Source organism: Anolis carolinensis, chromosome 4, assembly GCF_035594765.1.
Source record: "Anolis carolinensis isolate JA03-04 chromosome 4, rAnoCar3.1.pri, whole genome shotgun sequence".
NCBI classification, from domain to species: domain Eukaryota; kingdom Metazoa; phylum Chordata; class Lepidosauria; order Squamata; family Dactyloidae; genus Anolis; species Anolis carolinensis.
Window position 1 is genome coordinate 8,133,877 of NC_085844.1, and position 19,029 is coordinate 8,152,905.

Genomic DNA, 19,029 nt, shown 5'->3' on the forward strand with positions numbered 1-19,029 from the left:
GATGTTGAATCCATGGATGAGGAAGTTGTACTATATTGTTACAAAAGCACCAAACTGGAGAAGATTATTATATAGAGGAGTACAATGAGCCAACAATGGGCCCGGGCTGTGCCGCAGGTGGGAGAGCAAGCCAGCTGCAATTAACTGCAATGAATCACTCTGACCAGGAGGTCATGAGTTCGAGGCCGCTCGGAGCCTATGTTTGTTTGTCTTTGTTCTATGTTGAAAAGCATTGAATGTTTGCCTATATGTGTAATGTGATCCACCCTGAGTCCCCTTCGGGGTGAGAAGGGTGGAATATAAATGCTGTAAATAAATAAATAATAAATAAGATGAAACTGACAAATTGTAAACATCCATATTGCAGTATCTCTGGTCTGTAAACAGATGAAAAAGTAGATAGTAAGGTAAAGGTAAAGGTTTCCCCTGAGGTTACATCCAGTTGTATCCATCTCTGGGGGTTGGTGCTCATCTCCATTTCTAAGCCAAAGAGTCGGTGTTGTCCGTAGACCCCTCCAAGGTCTATGAAAGGATGACACAAACCAAGGCTATATTCACCCATATTTTCTAGTTCAGTGGTTCTCAACCTGGGGTCCCCAGATGTTTTTGGCCTTCAATTCCCAGAAATCCTAACAGCTGGTAAACTGGCTGAGATTTCTGTGAGCTATAGACCAAAAACATCTGGGCATGCCAGGTTGAGAACCACTGTTCTAGTTGGAGAAGCATAGGATACCTCTAATACATGAATGCATGTAAGTCAGAACATGTTTTTGGACTCCAGCTCCCAAAAGTCCTCATATCGATTCATTTGGCTAAGGCTGTGAGGACTTGCAATCCAACAATTTCTAGAGGGCCTTCTAATTGCCATATTGGCTCTAGAGTACTTCTTGTTTCCAAGTACATGAGATTCAAAGTAAAATCATACACGCCATCTCCTTTTAACATAGTGTTCCTTTCCTTTACGTTCAGCTTCCTAAATCTGATTAATTTCAATTAGCATCACTAGAGATGTGGAAACATTTAGTGAAGATGATCAGCGCATACTTGTTAATGTTGCAGAGGCTAATTGGGATGCTGTTGTGCACCGGTGTTGTCTGGAATCTGTCATCTTTGTTCACACTCAGATAAACAAGTTTGTGGATTGGTTCTCACCAGGGTTTTGCAACAGCAGGGCTTGCTGTAGATGACACATACAAAGCAGCTCCTGTCACTGCAGATTTGTTTTCCAGTTTTTCAACAGAATGGGTTACTTTTTAAATGTTTCCCTTATATAAATGGCATCAATTGGTTAGAAAATTGAGATTGTTATTCACCTAAGTCTGAATATGGGTGGCAGCGATCCTTACAGGGCACTTTCTTAGGTGAATTCCTCAATATGAATGCACACACGTATGTTCTAATAAAAGAATCTGAAGCCCTTTCTCACCGCACAATTAAAGCACTCTGATTCCATTGTAACTGCTATGATAATCTTGTGTGGCACCCTGGGATTTGCCATTTGGAGAGGTTATATAGAAATCTCAATCCTAAAGCAACAATTCATAACCAAACTACAAATCCAAGATGACAATTAAGATAACAGGATACATCTTACACTAATAAGAGTTAATGCAATTTGGCACCACTTTAAGTGCCATGCCTCAATGCTATGGGTTCCTGGGAGTTTTTAAACTAACTTTCTATCCTCTGATGTGTTGGAGGGATTGACCATATGCATGTTGTTGTTTTGTCCCTTCAAGTTATTTCTGCCTATCTCAACTCTTGAAGTAAGATTTCACTATTACCCTGATCAACATTTGTATGTGGTATATTTTAGAGGCAAAAAAGGGGGCAATTCATTTCACTATCACCCTGATCAACATTTGTATGTGGTATATTTTAGAGGCAAAAAAGGGGCAATTCAGATTTTTTTAAAAATCATTTCTACCGTTTTCTCCTTTCTGCATGTGAACCCAAGGACTCTACGCAGTTCTTGGAGTCTAGTCTGAATTCAGAACATTTTTCAGACAACTCTTTTGTGCAAAAAAAAATGCACATGAGTTTTCTGTATACAAAATAGATTTTTGAAAATACGCAACAGTATTTTGTGTGTGTGTTGAGGAAAAAAATAGGAGCTTATCAGATACCTAAGGTAAAGGTTCCCCATGACATTAAGTCTAGTTGTATCCAACTCTGGGGGTCGGTGCCCACCTTCGTTTCTAAGCTGAAGAGCCGGCGTTGTCTTTAGACACCTCCAAGGTCATGTGGCCGGTGTGACTGCATGGAGCGCCGTTACCTTCCTGCTGGAGCAGTAAAAAGGTAAAGGTTTTCCCCTGACGTTAAGTCCAGTCATGTCTGACTGCTCCTCTCTATTTCTAAACCAAAGAGCCGGCGTTATCCATAGACACCTCTAAGGTCATGTGGCCACTGGCATGACTTCATGGAGCGCCATTACCTTCCCGACGGAGTGGTACCTATTGATCTACTCACATTGGCATGTTTTCAGACTGCTAGGTTGTCAAAAGCTGGGGCTAACAGCAGAAGCTCACCCCACTCTCCAGATTCAAACCGCCAACCTTTCGGTCAGCAAGTTCAGCAGCTCAGTGATTTAACCCACTGTGCCACTGGGGGCTCATCTAATACCTATCAAGCTAAATTTAAAACATAGGAAAGTCCCTTTGGACCACAACTCCCAGACCCGCATCCCTCAGATAGCATGACCAACAACTATAGAATCCTAGGAACTGTAGTCCCAAAAAGGTTATTTCCCAAGGTCTGGGGCATCTACATCAGGCATGGGCAAACTTCAGCCTTCCAGATGTTTGGACTTCAGCTCCCACAATTACTAACAGCCTACCAGTTGGGAGTTGAAGTCCAAAACAACTAGAGGGCTGAAGTTTGCCCATGCCTGATCTAAATACTAGCTGATTGAGGGGTGATATAAGCCAGCACTTCTCTTCTTTGCATTCGCCAAAGGAAATGCAAATTCAGAATCAGGCTAGTGATCCTGATCATCTGTCTGAGGGATTTGTAATCCACAAATGTAACATTCCTGAGCCATAATATATGTATGGTAGGCTGTAATATCTCAACGGTTCACTGATTTTACAGGAAAAGTAAGACTAATACCATGTTATATAAAGAACATTATGTCGCTGACATCTTGTGGCATTTTTTCCTGTCTGGTTGCATTATGGGTAAGAGTGATCAAAGCTGCAAGTGGGCACGAGAAAACGCACTTCGAATGCTCCTTCTGTATTCAAGTGGGCATGTATTCGCCAAAGGAAATGTAAATTCAGAATCAGGCTAGTGAGCTCGGTTCATTCCAGTCCTTTGCTTTTAGTTTAAAATCTAGCTCACAGCCATAGGTGATGTCCCATCAAGGCAAACGACTGCCTCAATTTCGATGCAGCCAACCCCCAGAGGCCCTGGGCTTCCCAGGTTCATGATGAGCGAGATAAATTCATGCTCATACATTTCTGCTTTGCAGAGTGTATGTAGCAACTGGAAAAAAAAAGAAATATTCAATTTCCTGGAATATAAACCTTGACATTTCAATCTGGAAAGCATCTGGCATGTACTCTATGAAACTATATCAAAGTTTGCTTAGAGAAATATTCTCCATCCAATATTTCTTCAGTGGAACAAATTGGGATGAGAATAATTATATTGGTAGATAGAGTTTGGAAGTTTGTTACCAATGTGCTTGTAAGTCTGCCTATGCATGCTGTTCTCCTTTTTAGCCCTTGCAAATATCACCTAAGATGACCCTTCACCTATATGTTTATTTTTGGTGGTTGCAGAAGCTAATATTCCTTTCTTTCTTCTGCAGTAACCAAGACCCCACCGCCTCTGAACTACCATAAAGCCCACATTGGTTTCTGGAGAAGAGAAAGTGAATCAGATAAGCCATCCTACCTGACCGCAGAAGATGATGCAATAGCTTTATATGTAGCTATGGTGATGTGGCCAGATTCTCTTCCAGATCCTCATAGCACTTCTCCAGGCATGAATTGCTCTGATCAAGTTGAGAATCTAGCAGTTCTGCAATAGGTCCAAGGGTGAGCTAGTCGAGCTATACATTATTACAGTCACAAAGGTCTTGGTGTTGGCATAAAATAAGAATTACAGATTAAGCTGGTCTGTTGAAATTAACGTTGTTTTTCCATAATTGACATCTCACCCATGGTTGTATGGTTTTGCTGAGCTCTGCCATTTGTGCTATGCTAGAAATGCTTTAACTGCAATATTAGATTTCCATCTAATGGAGCAGACCCTGAGAACATCCTTGTAAACAACAAACATTCCCTGGATACATTCTGAACTACATAGACCTCATAAAAGGTTTATCACATATGCATTAGATATTGCTCATGCACATTTTCATTGTTTGCATAACTCTGAAATTCTACAAAACATTGCAAGTTGGATCCTTTGACCAAAGTTATTGTTTACTGTCTGTATGCCTTCCTCTTCAGGTTCAAGAATCATCCTAGCTTAATAATAATAATAATAATAATAATAATAATAATAATAATAATAATTTTGGGGTTGTTGTATGTCTTTCGGGCTGTGTGGCCATGTTCCAGAAGCATTCTCTCCTGACGTTTCGCCCACATCTATGGCAGGCATCCTCAGAGGTTGTGAGGTATGGATAAACTAAGTCAGGAAAGGAAAGAATATATATCTGTGTAGAGTCCAAGGTGTGGCAAGAGTTCTTTGTCACTGGGAGCCAGCATTAATGTTTCAGTTAATCACCCTAATTGGCACTGGAAATGTTTTGTCCCTTGCCTGGGGGCATCCTTTGTTCAGTCAAGTCCTCATTGTGTTGGTTCCCATCTACTGTTTTGATTTTGGAGTTTTGTAATACTGGTAGCCAGATTTTGTTCATTTTCATGGTTTCTTCCTTTCTGTTGAAGTTGTCCACATGCTTGTGGATTTCAATGGCTTCTCTGTGTCACACAGAGAAGCCATTGAAATCCACAAGCATGTGGACAACTTCAACAGAAAGGAAGAAACCATGAAAATGAACAAAATCTGGCTACCAGTATTACAAAACTCCAAAATCAAAACAGTAGATGGGAACCAACACAATGAGGACTTGACTGAACAAAGGATGCCCCCAGGCAAGGGACAAAACATTTCCAGTGCCAATTAGGGTGATTAACTGAAACATTAATGCTGGCTCCCAGTGACAAAGAACTCTTGCCACACCTTGGACTCTACACAGATATATATTCTTTCCTTTCCTGACTTAGTTTATCCATACCTCACAACCTCTGAGGATGCCTGCCATAGATGTGGGCGAAACGTCAGGAGAGAATGCTTCTGGAACATGGCCACACAGCCCGAAAGACATACAACAACCCTGTGATTCTGGCCATGAAAGCCTTCGACAACACAATAATAATTTTATTCTTATATCCCGCCCCATCTCCCCGAAGGGACTCGGGGCGGCTTACATGGGGCCAAGCCCAGTCAACAACAATAAAATAACACCATAAAACAGATTAAAAACAATAAAAACCAGTCATAAAAATTCACATATAAGGACAAAAGATAAAATCTAGATAAAATCAGGAAAAACCTGGCCAAAGTGCTAATTATGTCAAAGCTTTGTGTCCTACCTGGGAGGACACAGTGGGGTTGATATTTCGGCCCTACCTTACAATGGTTGCGTTAATTTAATTCCATAAGAGTACCCATTTCACATGTCGGATCGAGCATAACTATTCATCAGTGCATTCAATGTACCATTGAATTCATGTACATTACGAAAACATCCCATGTTACACAATGGGGTCATAAGGAAAAATACTAGTGGGTTCACAGTGAGCTGCAAAATTATGGTATTCATCCAAAGGGTGATGCAATCCAACCACTGTGTAATTGTGTGAGTATAGAATATGCTACACAAACAAAATGTGGAGCCTCAACCAGATAATTTGATCGGATAATCAGATATTCTTAGCTGCAGAAATCCCCATGATCGGCCTGCTTCAGGGTCACCATAAATTAGAAACAGTTTAAAGGCACCCAACAACATGTACATGTACTTGGACTGAGCTATCCTCACACACTCAAACCACAATGATTAATAGTTGTGTAGGGGACTAGGGCACAGTATTCCTGGAGGTTGTACAGACAGATGACTGTGCAAGCACCACCAGATATATATATCAACCATCCCTGCATCACTTATTAGCTTCTAAATGACATAGCACATCGTCGGTGCTATATACATGCCAATGTGGTAGTCGTAGACTTTTCTCAATGTCACCCATATTCATTTCAATAGAACATGTGTTGCTTTTGGTGCCTGGTTTCCCTCTCTGTAGGTACAACAATTTATTTTGCCCATTATCTTTTTTATGGATGCTTGTGCTTTGTATCTGCTAGATCCAATCCTGCACACAGGATTTATGCAAGCTCAGGATGTTGAACTACTTGCGTCCTTAGGAATTTATTATCCAAAGATCTAGCACTGTGTACCTTTTGCAAAAGCAAAGGGAAATTAAACTTTTAAAATATGGTTGCATTTCCATGAATGTTGTTGTAAGCAAATAAAACAACAGAGTTTTTCACCAAATAAATTGGTGCTCACACCAGTTAAGAAGTTCCTAGAAGTTTGTCAAGACGGGATCCATATGAGTCTTTTCAAATAAGTGCAAGATGTGTAAAAATGAGCACATAGGGCTTAGCAGCTCCTTAAATGATTCATCAGGTCTTTTAGAACTCTTTGTTGAAGATCTCATTTAATTGACGAATCTATGTGATTCCATGAATACAGAAATGTTCCTGTAGTCACATCTACCACTGCTATGTGAATTGAAAACTTCTCACTGTCTTCTCATGGTGAGGTTATAGCTGTACAATGTGGACCTCAACTTGGAATTGTTTTTACTATGTATCATACTGTATACTATTTACGTTCCAGCTTTGGCCCAAAGCTAGGGCTCAATAAAGAAGGACTAAGGAAATGAGTCAGCATGGTGTAGCAATTTGAGCATTGGATTACAACTCTGGTTCAAATCCCTGCTCAGCCGTAGAAACCCATGAGGTGATCTAGAGCAAGTCACACTTTCACATCCTCAGAGAAAGGCAAAGGCAAATCCTCTCTGAACAAATCTTGTCAAGAACCCCCCCTGCTAGGTTTGTCTAGTGAGGAGTTTTGGAATTGGAAACAACTTGTAGGAAAATAACAACAACAACAACAACAACAACAACAACAACAACAGAGGGAGCCTGACCAGTGAATATAGCACTGAATGAGACATGTAGAATAATCACAGGACGTCCTAAACCTACAGCTGTTTATAAACTCTATAAGCTGGCTGGCATTGCTCCCTACCCTGATATGCGATGGGAAGTTGTTGCCGATTGTGAGAGAAATAAAGTTGAACACTGTGAAAGCCACCCACTGCATGGCTAATAGCCTCCTCCCAGTAGACTTAAATCAAGGAAAGGTTTTATGAGAACCACCACTCCTCTAAATGTTCCTCCAGCAACAGCAAAAATATCCCTGTGGACAGCAAAATCAGGCAATTCCAACTGGATGGCCCCCCACAAGGGTCTTCTTCCAGGGGCAAACCACGAACGGGCAACTTGGAAGTCCCTGAATAGACTCAGAAACGGAGTGGGCAAATCAAAATACAACCTGGCATAATGGCACTGCCTAGAAGAATCCTCCACCTTGTGCCACTGTGGAGCAGAACAAACAACCCCTTTTATCTCCAGTGGCTGATGCTGTATTATTACTCATTTGTTCTGATTTTATGTGTTTCATTGTATTTTAAAAATATTGAAATTATTTATTTTATTTTATTTATGTTATTACTGTTTTTGTTTTAATATTTGTTGTAATTGCTTTATTCTGTTTTGTTTTGGGCATCGCCCCATGTTAGCCGCCCCGAGTTCCTTCAGGGAGATGGTGGCGGGATAGAAAAATAAAGTTATTATTATTATTATTATTATTATTATTATTATTATTATTATTATTATTATCTCTGCATCTTTATGCTTGCACACAATGCCCAGACTCATGCACAGAGGAAGAACTGTTTAAAGCTGCAGAAAATGCCGTAACTGTTGCACATTTTTGGTCTAAATCTATTTAGCACCTTTATTTTATCGGTTTTAAGCCTATTTATTATGCAATGCTTTTGTCAGGACCCAGGCAGCAGAGCACCAATAACCATGCACAGAGGCCAGAATCTATCTAATATCTTTATTAAAGAAATATGTAAAGTTAATAAAAGCAAGCGTATGAATTAGTCCAGGAGTAGACCTTTCAGGAAAGGTCAAAATTAGTCCAAAGAAGCAATGTCCAATATGAAATATTAAGGTCCAAAGTTGTAATCCAATAACCGAAACACTCACTTTGCCAGGCAAAGTGAGGGGAGATGACAAGGTCTTTTAGTCCATGAACTTGAACGAGGCTAGGAAGTAACTTGATTCTTGGAAAAACAAGGCTTGGATACAAGGCAGCAAGGAACGAGGAGCAAGGACAAGATCCGTGGTATTTACTTGGCAAAATCCGGGAAACAAGGCAAGGCTGGGTCTTGGAAAGCAAGGCAAAATCCGTGGAGGAACAAGGCTGGAAAACGAAGGCTTGAATCAGGAACAAAGGCTTGGAAGCGGAGTAGCTGTCCACACACACTACTCCAGTTGCTGACGAAATTGACTCCGCAAGATCCCTCCGGGAGCAAGGAACCTAAATAGGCCTTGTTTTCCCCACCAGAGAACACTTCTCTGGGGAACCAGAAACGAAAGTCAATCTCTGTGTCCAGATGTATGACTCCCTAAAATTTCTCATGGGAACAGGCTTTAATCATCTGAATGCTTTGCTGCTATTCTCAAACTCCTGCGATTAGCCTGTTGCACTCCTTTCTGCTGGAGAATGTAATTACGGCGCGAAAAAGGGGGAGAAAAAGGGGGAGAACTCGACTCCGGGCTTGTTTGGGAGATTTCTGGAAGACAAGCCTCCTGCAGGTGCAAAGGCTCAATTTCTGGCTGAAATGGTTCCCTTTCTGGCTGAAATGGAGGAAAACCCAAGTTCTCCTCTTCGTCAGTCACAACAGCACTAGGAATGGGACTACATGACCCATGAGTCATCACACTATCCCCCTCCTCAAGCCCCCTCTCAAACTGGGACTCTCTCCCCGAGGCGCGAGGCCGCGGTTTGGCGGGATAGGTCTGATGGAAGCGGCGGGTTAGATCAGGAGCATGAACCGTGGAAGCGTCTTCCCAAGAGCGCTCTTCGGGGCCAAAACCCACCCAGTCAATGAGATATTGTAGGCGGCGGCGGTGAAAGCGAGAATCCAAAATGTCCTGAACCTCGAACTCTTCTTCTCCGTCCACCAGAACAGGGGCGGGGGCCGGCCGGTCTGCATCAGGGCGCACACCATCCGCCGGAAGGAGCAGGGAGCGATGGAACACTGGATGAATGCGCATAGAGCGCGGAAGTTGGAGTTTGAAAGTCACGGGGTTAAGTTGCGCCACCACTGGATAGGGACCAATGAAACGGGCATCTAGCTTCCGGCAGGGACGGTGGGAGGGCAAAAAGCGAGTGGACAGAAGAACCCGGTCTCCTACCTTGATTTCGGGGCCCGGCTGGCGATGCTTGTCAGCGTGGCGTTTATAGTCCTCCTTGGCTTGGTCCAGTTGCTGGAGCAAAAGTTGCTGCACTGCTGTGAGTTCCTGCAGCCAGTCCTCTGCTGCGGGAACTTCTGAGGTTTCAATGACAGGAGGAAAGAAACGTGGATGGAAGCCATAGTTTGCAAAGAACGGGGTTTCCTTAATTGAAGCCTGGACCCCATTATTGTAGGCAAACTCCGACAGTGGTAACAGGGAAGCCCAATTGTCCTGTTGGTAGTTTACATAACAGCGAAGGTACTGTTCCAAAGTGGCATTGGTGCGCTCAGTTTGCCCATCTGTTTGAGGATGATGAGCCGAAGATAAACGAGAGTCTATGCCCAATAGTTTTTGTAGTGCCTTCCAGAAGCGAGAGGTGAATTGGGACCCACGGTCAGTGACCAAACTCTTGGGCAATCCATGCAATCTGAAAACATGTTGGAGAAATAGATCTGCAGTCTCTTTGGCCGTGGGAAGGCCTTCGCAGGGAATAAAATGGGCTAACTTGGTGAAAAGGTCCACCACCACTAGGATCGTGGTGAATCCACAGGAAGGTGGTAGATCAGTTATAAAATCCGCAGAGATTATTTCCCATGGGCGAGATGGGGTAGGAAGGGGATGCAGAAGCCCTGAGGGCTTTTCCCTTCTTGTCTTGGAGCGCTGGCATACTGGGCAGGTGTTGATATATTTTTCTACATCCTTGCGGATCTTGGGCCACCAGAAATCTCTTAGGATCAAATGCATAGTTTTGAATAGCCCGAAATGCCCTGCTGGCTTGCAGTCATGACACAAACGAAGTGCCTTTTCCCTGCCCGGTCCTGGAGGGATGTAAACATGATTTCTATAGCAAAGCAGCCCATCCTTAAGCGAAAAGGGGAAATGTAGTCCTTGGCGAAGTTGGTCCTGCGCCCAGGCATCTGCTTGCTGACTAGCCCTGATTTCTTGAGCACAAAGGGGCCCTGGAGTAGAGGGAGTTGATTCAATGGGAGTGGATTTGGTGTTCCCCACTGTGAGCGTGGCAAAGTTCCCGGGTTGTAGCAGCTGGGACTCAAAGGTCTCCTTGCGTCCTGCAGCGTATTCCGGTTTCCGTGACAGAGCATCTGCTTGCTTGGTCTGGTCTGGGGTTACATAATGAATTTGGAAGTTAAAACGTTCAAAGAATAAAGCCCAGCGTTGTTGTCTCTGATTTAGCTTGCGGGCAGTTCTTAGATGCTCTAGATTCCGATGATCAGTATGGACTTCAATGGGAAATTTGGCCCCTTCTAACCAATGTCTCCAAGTTTCAAAGGCTGCCTTTATGGCCAATAGTTCCTTTTCCCAAATGGTGTAGTTTCTCTCTGGTGCGGTCAATTGACGGGAATAAAAGGCACAAGGATGAAGATGATCTCCCACCGGTTGTAGGAGTACAGCCCCAATTGCTACATCGGAGGCGTCCGCCTGCACAACAAAAGGGGTTTCAGGATCTGGGTGCTGAAGGATTGGCTGGGATGTGAATAATTTCTTTAGTTGCTGGAACCCTTTCTCTGCTTGATCTGTCCAGCGGAAGGGCTGTTTCCCACGGATGCAGCTGGTGATTGGGTCAGACCAGCGGGCAAAATCTGGAATGAACTTGCGGTAATAGTTCGCGAACCCCAAGAATCGTTGCACCTCTTTTTTGTTGGTTGGCGCCCGCCATTCCAATACTGCTGAAACTTTTGCTGGGTCCATGGAGAGCCCTAGTGGCGAGACGCGGTACCCCAGGAAATCTACCTCCTGTAGATCAAAAGCACATTTTTCCAGCTTGGCATAAAGTCCATGATCCCGCAATCGTTGTAACACCATTCTGACGTGGTTCTCATGTTCTGATTGTGATCTAGAAAACACCAAAAAATCGTCCAGGTAGATGATCAAGAACCGATCTAGATAATCCTGAAAGATGTCATTGACAAAATGCTGGAACGTTGCGGGAGCTCCACATAATCCATAATTCATAACTCGGGACTCGAATAATCCGAATTTAGTCTGGAAGGCGGTCTTCCACTCGTCCCCTTCTCTGATGCGAACTAGATTATACGCTCCCCGAAGATCCAGCTTGGTGTAGACCTTGGCTCCTCGAAGTCGGTCTAGTAGGTCCGAGATTAAGGGCAGGGGATAGCTGTTCCGCTTAGTGATATTGTTCAATGCTCTATAGTCCACCACCAGTCGTAATTCCCCTGACTTCTTTTTCACAAACATCACTGGGGAAGCGGCTGGGGATTGAGAGGGTCTGATGAATCCCTTGCGAAGGTTTGACTCTATGAACTCCCTGAGAGCTTCTTGCTCCGGTTCAGTCAGGGAGTAGAGATGTCCTCGCGGGATCGGGGCCCCCTCCACCAAGTCAATGGCACAGTCATAAGGTCTATGTGGGGGTAATCTCTCGGCCTCTTTTTCATTGAATACATCCCAATATTCTGAGTACTTCTTGGGCAAGGTGATAATGGGTTCAGTGTCTGTGGTATGGCAGATCTTAGCTACAAGGCAATGGTTTTGGCAATATTTTGAAGCAAACTGCAGTTCTCTGTTGGACCAGGAGATGCTTGGGTCGTGAAGTGTCAGCCATGGAATACCCAAAATCACAGGGAAATGGGGAACCTTGGTAACAAAGAAGGAAATCTCTTCCATATGTTCCCTTATCCACATTCTGGTGGGTTCCGACCACTGACTTACAGGACCCGTCTTGAGGGGGCGGCCATCGATGGCTTGCACCACACGGGCATTCTTGAAATCATGATATTGTAATCCCAGAGAGTCGGCATACTCTCTATCAATGAAATTGTTGGTGGCTCCGGAGTCTATCATGGCATGGATCATGACGGGTCCTTTTTTTGCTGACCACAAGGTGACCACTAGAAGGAACAGGACCCCGGTTGGCGGCTCTTGAGTGGGTTTTTTGACCGGGTTGGCGAGCCTCTCTACGCCCGGTCGCTGGCTTCCCCCGCCGGCTGTGCGCCAGCCGCCTCAGACGTCTTCGTCTCCGTGGAGGACGCCGCCGCCAGACGGGCGGCGGGCTTCCCTTTGGCTGGGCATTCTCTGGCGAAGTGGCCCCCGTTTCCGCAGTACCAACAGAGATTTAGGCGTTGGCGGCGTGCCTTCTCGGCGGCATCTAATCTGGGACGCACATTGCCCAACTGCATCGGCACCTCCTCGCTCCCTCTGGGGTATGGGGCTGGTGGCGGGGGTCTCCATACTGGGCGCGGCTGGACGCCGGTGGGAGCGGGAGGTTTCACCCCAGCTCTACCGCTCTGGCCTCGGACCCATTGTTTTCTGTTGGCAAGCATGACTTCAGCTCGTAAACATTGATCAATGAGTGCTTCAAGAGAGTGGGGAGGATCCACCTTGGAGATTTCTTCCAGCATCTCAATGTTGAGGCCCTCCCGAAATTGTCCTCTAAGGGCTACATCGTTCCATCCAGTGTTGTGGGCCAGCACTCGGAACTCGGCTATGTACTGGGACAAGGGTCTGTCTCCTTGGGAGAGGCGCCGGAGTTTGTGGCCGGCTGCCTCCAAATTGTCCTCGATTCCCCAGGTCTCCTTAAGGTGGTCCAGGAAGTGTTGCGCTGACCTTAGATGTGGGGAGGCTTGGTCGAACAGTGCCGTCGCCCAGTTGGCCGCTGGCCCGTCTAGGAGACTGTAAACCCACGCCACCTTGATGTCTTCTTGGGGAAACTCGGCAGCACGGGCCTCTAGATAAGCCTGGCATTGGCGACGGAAAACATGAACCTTAGAAGCTTCTCCAGAAAACTTGGTTGGCAACGCCATGGCCGGGAGACGGATTCCGCGTTCCTTCAAACCCTTTATTTCCCCATCCTGCGCATTGAGCTTATCACGGATCCGGTCCACCTCATCCTTGTCGATGGTGTAACTGATCGGTTGGCCTCCCGGCCCGGCTCCGGTAGACATTCTGGCCTAGGTTAATTGGTGCTTAGGGTGGCGGAGTCAAACTGTCAGGACCCAGGCAGCAGAGCACCAATAACCATGCACAGAGGCCAGAATCTATCTAATATCTTTATTAAAGAAATATGTAAAGTTAATAAAAGCAAGCGTATGAATTAGTCCAGGAGTAGACCTTTCAGGAAAGGTCAAAATTAGTCCAAAGAAGCAATGTCCAATATGAAATATTAAGGTCCAAAGTTGTAATCCAATAACCGAAACACTCACTTTGCCAGGCAAAGTGAGGGGAGATGACAAGGTCTTTTAGTCCATGAACTTGAACGAGGCTAGGAAGTAACTTGATTCTTGGAAAAACAAGGCTTGGATACAAGGCAGCAAGGAACGAGGAGCAAGGACAAGATCCGTGGTATTTACTTGGCAAAATCCGGGAAACAAGGCAAGGCTGGGTCTTGGAAAGCAAGGCAAAATCCGTGGAGGAACAAGGCTGGAAAACGAAGGCTTGAATCAGGAACAAAGGCTTGGAAGCGGAGTAGCTGTCCACACACACTACTCCAGTTGCTGACGAAATTGACTCCGCAAGATCCCTCCGGGAGCAAGGAACCTAAATAGGCCTTGTTTTCCCCACCAGAGAACACTTCTCTGGGGAACCAGAAACGAAAGTCAATCTCTGTGTCCAGATGTATGACTCCCTAAAATTTCTCATGGGAACAGGCTTTAATCATCTGAATGCTTTGCTGCTATTCTCAAACTCCTGCGATTAGCCTGTTGCACTCCTTTCTGCTGGAGAATGTAATTACGGCGCGAAAAAGGGGGAGAAAAAGGGGGAGAACTCGACTCCGGGCTTGTTTGGGAGATTTCTGGAAGACAAGCCTCCTGCAGGTGCAAAGGCTCAATTTCTGGCTGAAATGGTTCCCTTTCTGGCTGAAATGGAGGAAAACCCAAGTTCTCCTCTTCGTCAGTCACAACAGCACTAGGAATGGGACTACATGACCCATGAGTCATCACAGCTTTTGACATGAAATAAATAAATAAAATCAGATTTAATTTAACTTCATATCAGAGATTTCCTGTGCTCTGGAAATATCAGCCAGGTTGATAGGTCATCTTCTAGCTGCCTTTCTACCCGTTACTGCAAGGAAGACTGACACAAATCTGAATATAAAGCAGCTAATGCCTGCTTCTGCTCAGCCAAATGCTACTTGGATGAGAAAATCTTTTGCCTTCAAGTCAACTCTGACATATGACAAATCTATGATAGGGTTATTTGGACAAGAATTAATCAGAAGTTTGTCATTGCCTTACTGTCAACCTGAGAGACATTAACTAGTTTAGATTTATCCAATGGACTTCCATGGCTGAGCACAAATTCAAACCCTAGTTTTCTAGAATCCAAATCTGATCCACATCTAGGACAGTGATGGCCAACCTATGACATGCGTGTCAGCACTGACACACCTAGCCATTTTTGCTGACACGCTGTCGCATGCAGATTGATTGGATGACTATGTATTTTGTGGCCAAATTTGGTGTGATTTGGTCCAGTGGTTTTGTTGTTTACTCCATGGGAATTATCCACATTACATTTATATATATATATATATATATATATATATATATATATATATATAATTGTAGTATATTATCATATTATTACTATTATATTATTATTGTTATATTATTTATTATTCATGACTACATCGAAACTAGAATAGAGAGAAATCAGCGTGGAAACTGCAAGAGGTACCATAGATTGTTGTACATGGAAATCATGGTAGTAAATAGTTTTTGATTTATTAAATACACTTATATATTACAATTATATATTTTTGTTATTAAAGCTATACCTATTGCGAAATTATGGTGTTTTTTTTTCTCAAAGTGACACACCACCCAAGCCATGCTAGGGGTTTTTTTGGTGAATTTTGACACACCAAGTGCAAAAGGTTGCCCATCATTGTCCTAGGAAAAAGTTTGTTTCCTGATTGCCATTTTCCCCACCCAACTCATTCCTATTTGGAATCAGCATTTCATGGCCAGCCATCCCCTTTCCATTACTTTTCTTTCTTGTGTTTATTGACCTTGAGAGTGATCCATATTCATTCATCAAGCAGCCGTGTCCTTGGCATTTTACTCCACCACTAAATGGGGTAAAGTAAGTATTTTAAAGATGCCACTTTCATACATTCCCAGGCAATAATTTTACTGCGCCGTTCCCTCTTTTCATCTGTGTTATCTGTTTGCTATGGACAGAGGCCCTTCATCAAGTTTGATCATTCTATTGGGTGAAAGATGCTTTTGTGAATGGGGTGAGGAGAGGGGGGCATTGGAGGAATATAAAGGGAGCCCTCTGATGCCTAATTTATGAGATAAGTCTGGCTGACAAGGGAATGACCTTCTCCTTCTATCTGGTTATTAAATTGTTTGTGATCTAATAAAACGCTGGTAATACACTCCTTTTCAGCGGAGTTTTAATTTCCTACCTGACATTTAGATTAAAAAGGGGATGGATTCAGAGAACAGATTTGTCACAGTCAGAGCTGAAAGGATAGATCCCGCTGCCCCCTCCCAAAAGCACCCGAGGGGGTTGTTTGACTTTGAGACGGAGATTTGCTCCTGGGAAAAATATTTGGTAACGTATAGTTATTTACATGTATAAGCAAATCCCTTGGAAATGTCATACTGAAAAGCTTTTAACTTCCTTCGGCATTTAGCCTGAGACGGCTCCAATACCAGTGACAAATGCCTGGAGAATTTCAGGTTTTATGTTTGATTATTTTTATATTTACCGTATTACAATGAATTATTTTACAATTCACTAAAATTGCTTCAAATTTCAACTGTAGTTGGGTGGGTTAGGAGCAAAACCACTGCTGTTGTTGTGCGCCTTCCAACCATTTCTGACTTAAGTTGACCCTAAGGGGAAAAAAATCAGAGAATATATGCTTTTGCCTAATATGTTGTTGTTGTTTATTTATTTATTTATTTACTACATTTATATCCTGAGCCTCCGGTGGCCTAGGGGGTAAAAGCCTTGTGACTTGAAGGTCGGGTTGCTGACCTGAAGGCTGCCAGATTCGAATCCCACCTGGGGAGAGTGCGGATGAGCTCCCTCTGTCAGCTCCAGCTCCATGCGGGGACATGAGAGAAGCCTCCCACAAGGATGGTAAAACATCAAAACATCCAGGCGTCCCCTGGGCAACGTCCTTGCAGACGGCCAATTCTCTCACTCCAGAAGCAACTCCGGTTGCTCCTGACATGAAATATATATATATATATATATATATATATATATATATATATCCCGCTCTTCTCACCCTAAAGGGCTTACAAAGCAAATGAATATACAATATATTATTAGCATAGCACAATATAAGCATTAAATTACTATATTGTACTATATCATTGTGTGGTAATATTATTAGTAATATTACATTTAATATATAATGTATAATTAATATTATTATATTGTATTATTAATAGTATAATATTGTATTACATTATAATATTATTATCAATATTATATGTATATACAATATATTATATATTTATAAATTCTTTATATATATATATATATGTGTATATAAAATTAGCATAGCATGTTGTTGTTGTTGTTGTTGTTGTTGTTGTTGTTGTTGTCTGCTTTCAAATTATTTCTGACTTGTGGCAATCCTAAGGCATTTTCTAGGGCTGAGAGTGTGCAACCTGCTTGCCCAAGGTCAGCCAGAGAGTTTCCATAGCCAAACAGAGAAGTGAACCCTGGTTTCCAGAATTATAGTCCAATGCTTAGACAACTACACTACACTATCTTTCAACAGAACCATAACTGAGCCTATTTTAGGTTACCGTTTTCAAATGTGGGTGTACAGCTCATGCAGCAAGCTAAAATGTGATAGTCTGTTTGTTTTGACAGAGCTGAGTGTAAGTGTATATTTATATTTCATTAGCACCTTCCTTCTGGTGTAGGACCCAGAACGGCTCACAATATAATTTAACTCCAGTAAACCACCTAAACAGGGCTCTATAGTTTCATGGTTACTCTTTTGCAGACATCAGAAGAGCTGCAAGATCTAGAACAAGCCACAGGAAGAAAGATAAAGAGCCACCTTACCATACATCAAGGGAACCTCTGACTGCATAGGGAAGCTGATGAAGAAACATAACCTACAAACAGCCACCAAGAACATTCAACAAATGCTATGGTTGGCAAAGGATACGAGGGATCCTCTAACCACTGCAGAAGTCTACCATATACCATGCAGCTGTGGAAATGTCTACATAGGGACCACCAAACACAGCAACATTGCCCAAACACAGATCAAAGAACATGAAAGGCACTGCAGACTAATTCAACCAGAAAAATCTGCCATAGCAGAACACATGGTAAACTAAGCTGGGCATAGAATATTATTTGAAAACACAGAAATCCAGTGGAGCAACCACTTTGTCAGACTACACAGAGAAGCTATAGAAGTACACAAACACATGGACAATTTCAACAGAAAGGAGGAAACCATGAAAATGAACAAAATTGGCTACCTGTATTGAAAAACACTAGAATCAAGACAGTGTATAAGGAACACCACTCAGACTCAGGAAGTCTCCGGACAGTAAGCAGTCAAGAGCTTACCCAGACAAAGGATGCCTCCGGGCAGCAAACAATTAAAAGGGAACAAAGGCCAGGCTACTTCCAAGCAACACTAGTGTAACCAATAATGGTTCTTTCCTCCCACCCTGGACATGCCCACAGGTATATATATATTCCACTTGCTTGACTACCATCAGATCCTCTGAAGATGCCAATTGCCACAGATGCAAGTGAAACATCAGGAAAAAATGTGGCTAGAACACAAGCATACAGCCCAGAAACCACACAACACTCCAGTGATTCCAGCCGTGAAACCCTTCAACAATACATTTAGCTCAAATAAGAACCATCTTAGCCAGGGATCATTTTCCATGGTTTCACTTATTAATGGTCACCATTCCTGAAAGTATTTCTGAGCATCTCTCAGTCTTCCTGCACAACTTCATGAATGTTTAGGACATAGGCTAGCCTTCCACTTTCAGACACTTGTATAAGCATCCAAGGAAGTGATAAACAGACTGGCAGGAGATGATGGACAGGGGGCTCCTCCCAGCAATTGGGAGCATTGTTTTCAAGCTCCCTTTAAGTCTGTGCTGAACCCTATATTTTCAGAGTGCAGTTGACAACTTAAACTAAGTGGGTTAAGTTTAAGTAGTCAACAATGGTCCAAAAATATAGTATTCGGTACTACCCACAATTTTAGGTATCCATAGGGTTTTTGGAATGTAACCCCCCAGAGATAAGGAGGTCTTACTATGCAGTTAAATTTTGAATAAGATAATAATGTTTGGCAAAGTAGAAGTCAGTTGAAAACAGGGGAGCCAGATCAATAGCTTCAGTCAAGGAAGCCATGACCCTGAGTTTGCAAGACCTGAATAGGACAGTTGATGACCAGGGATCTTGGAGGCCCCTTATTCATAGGAC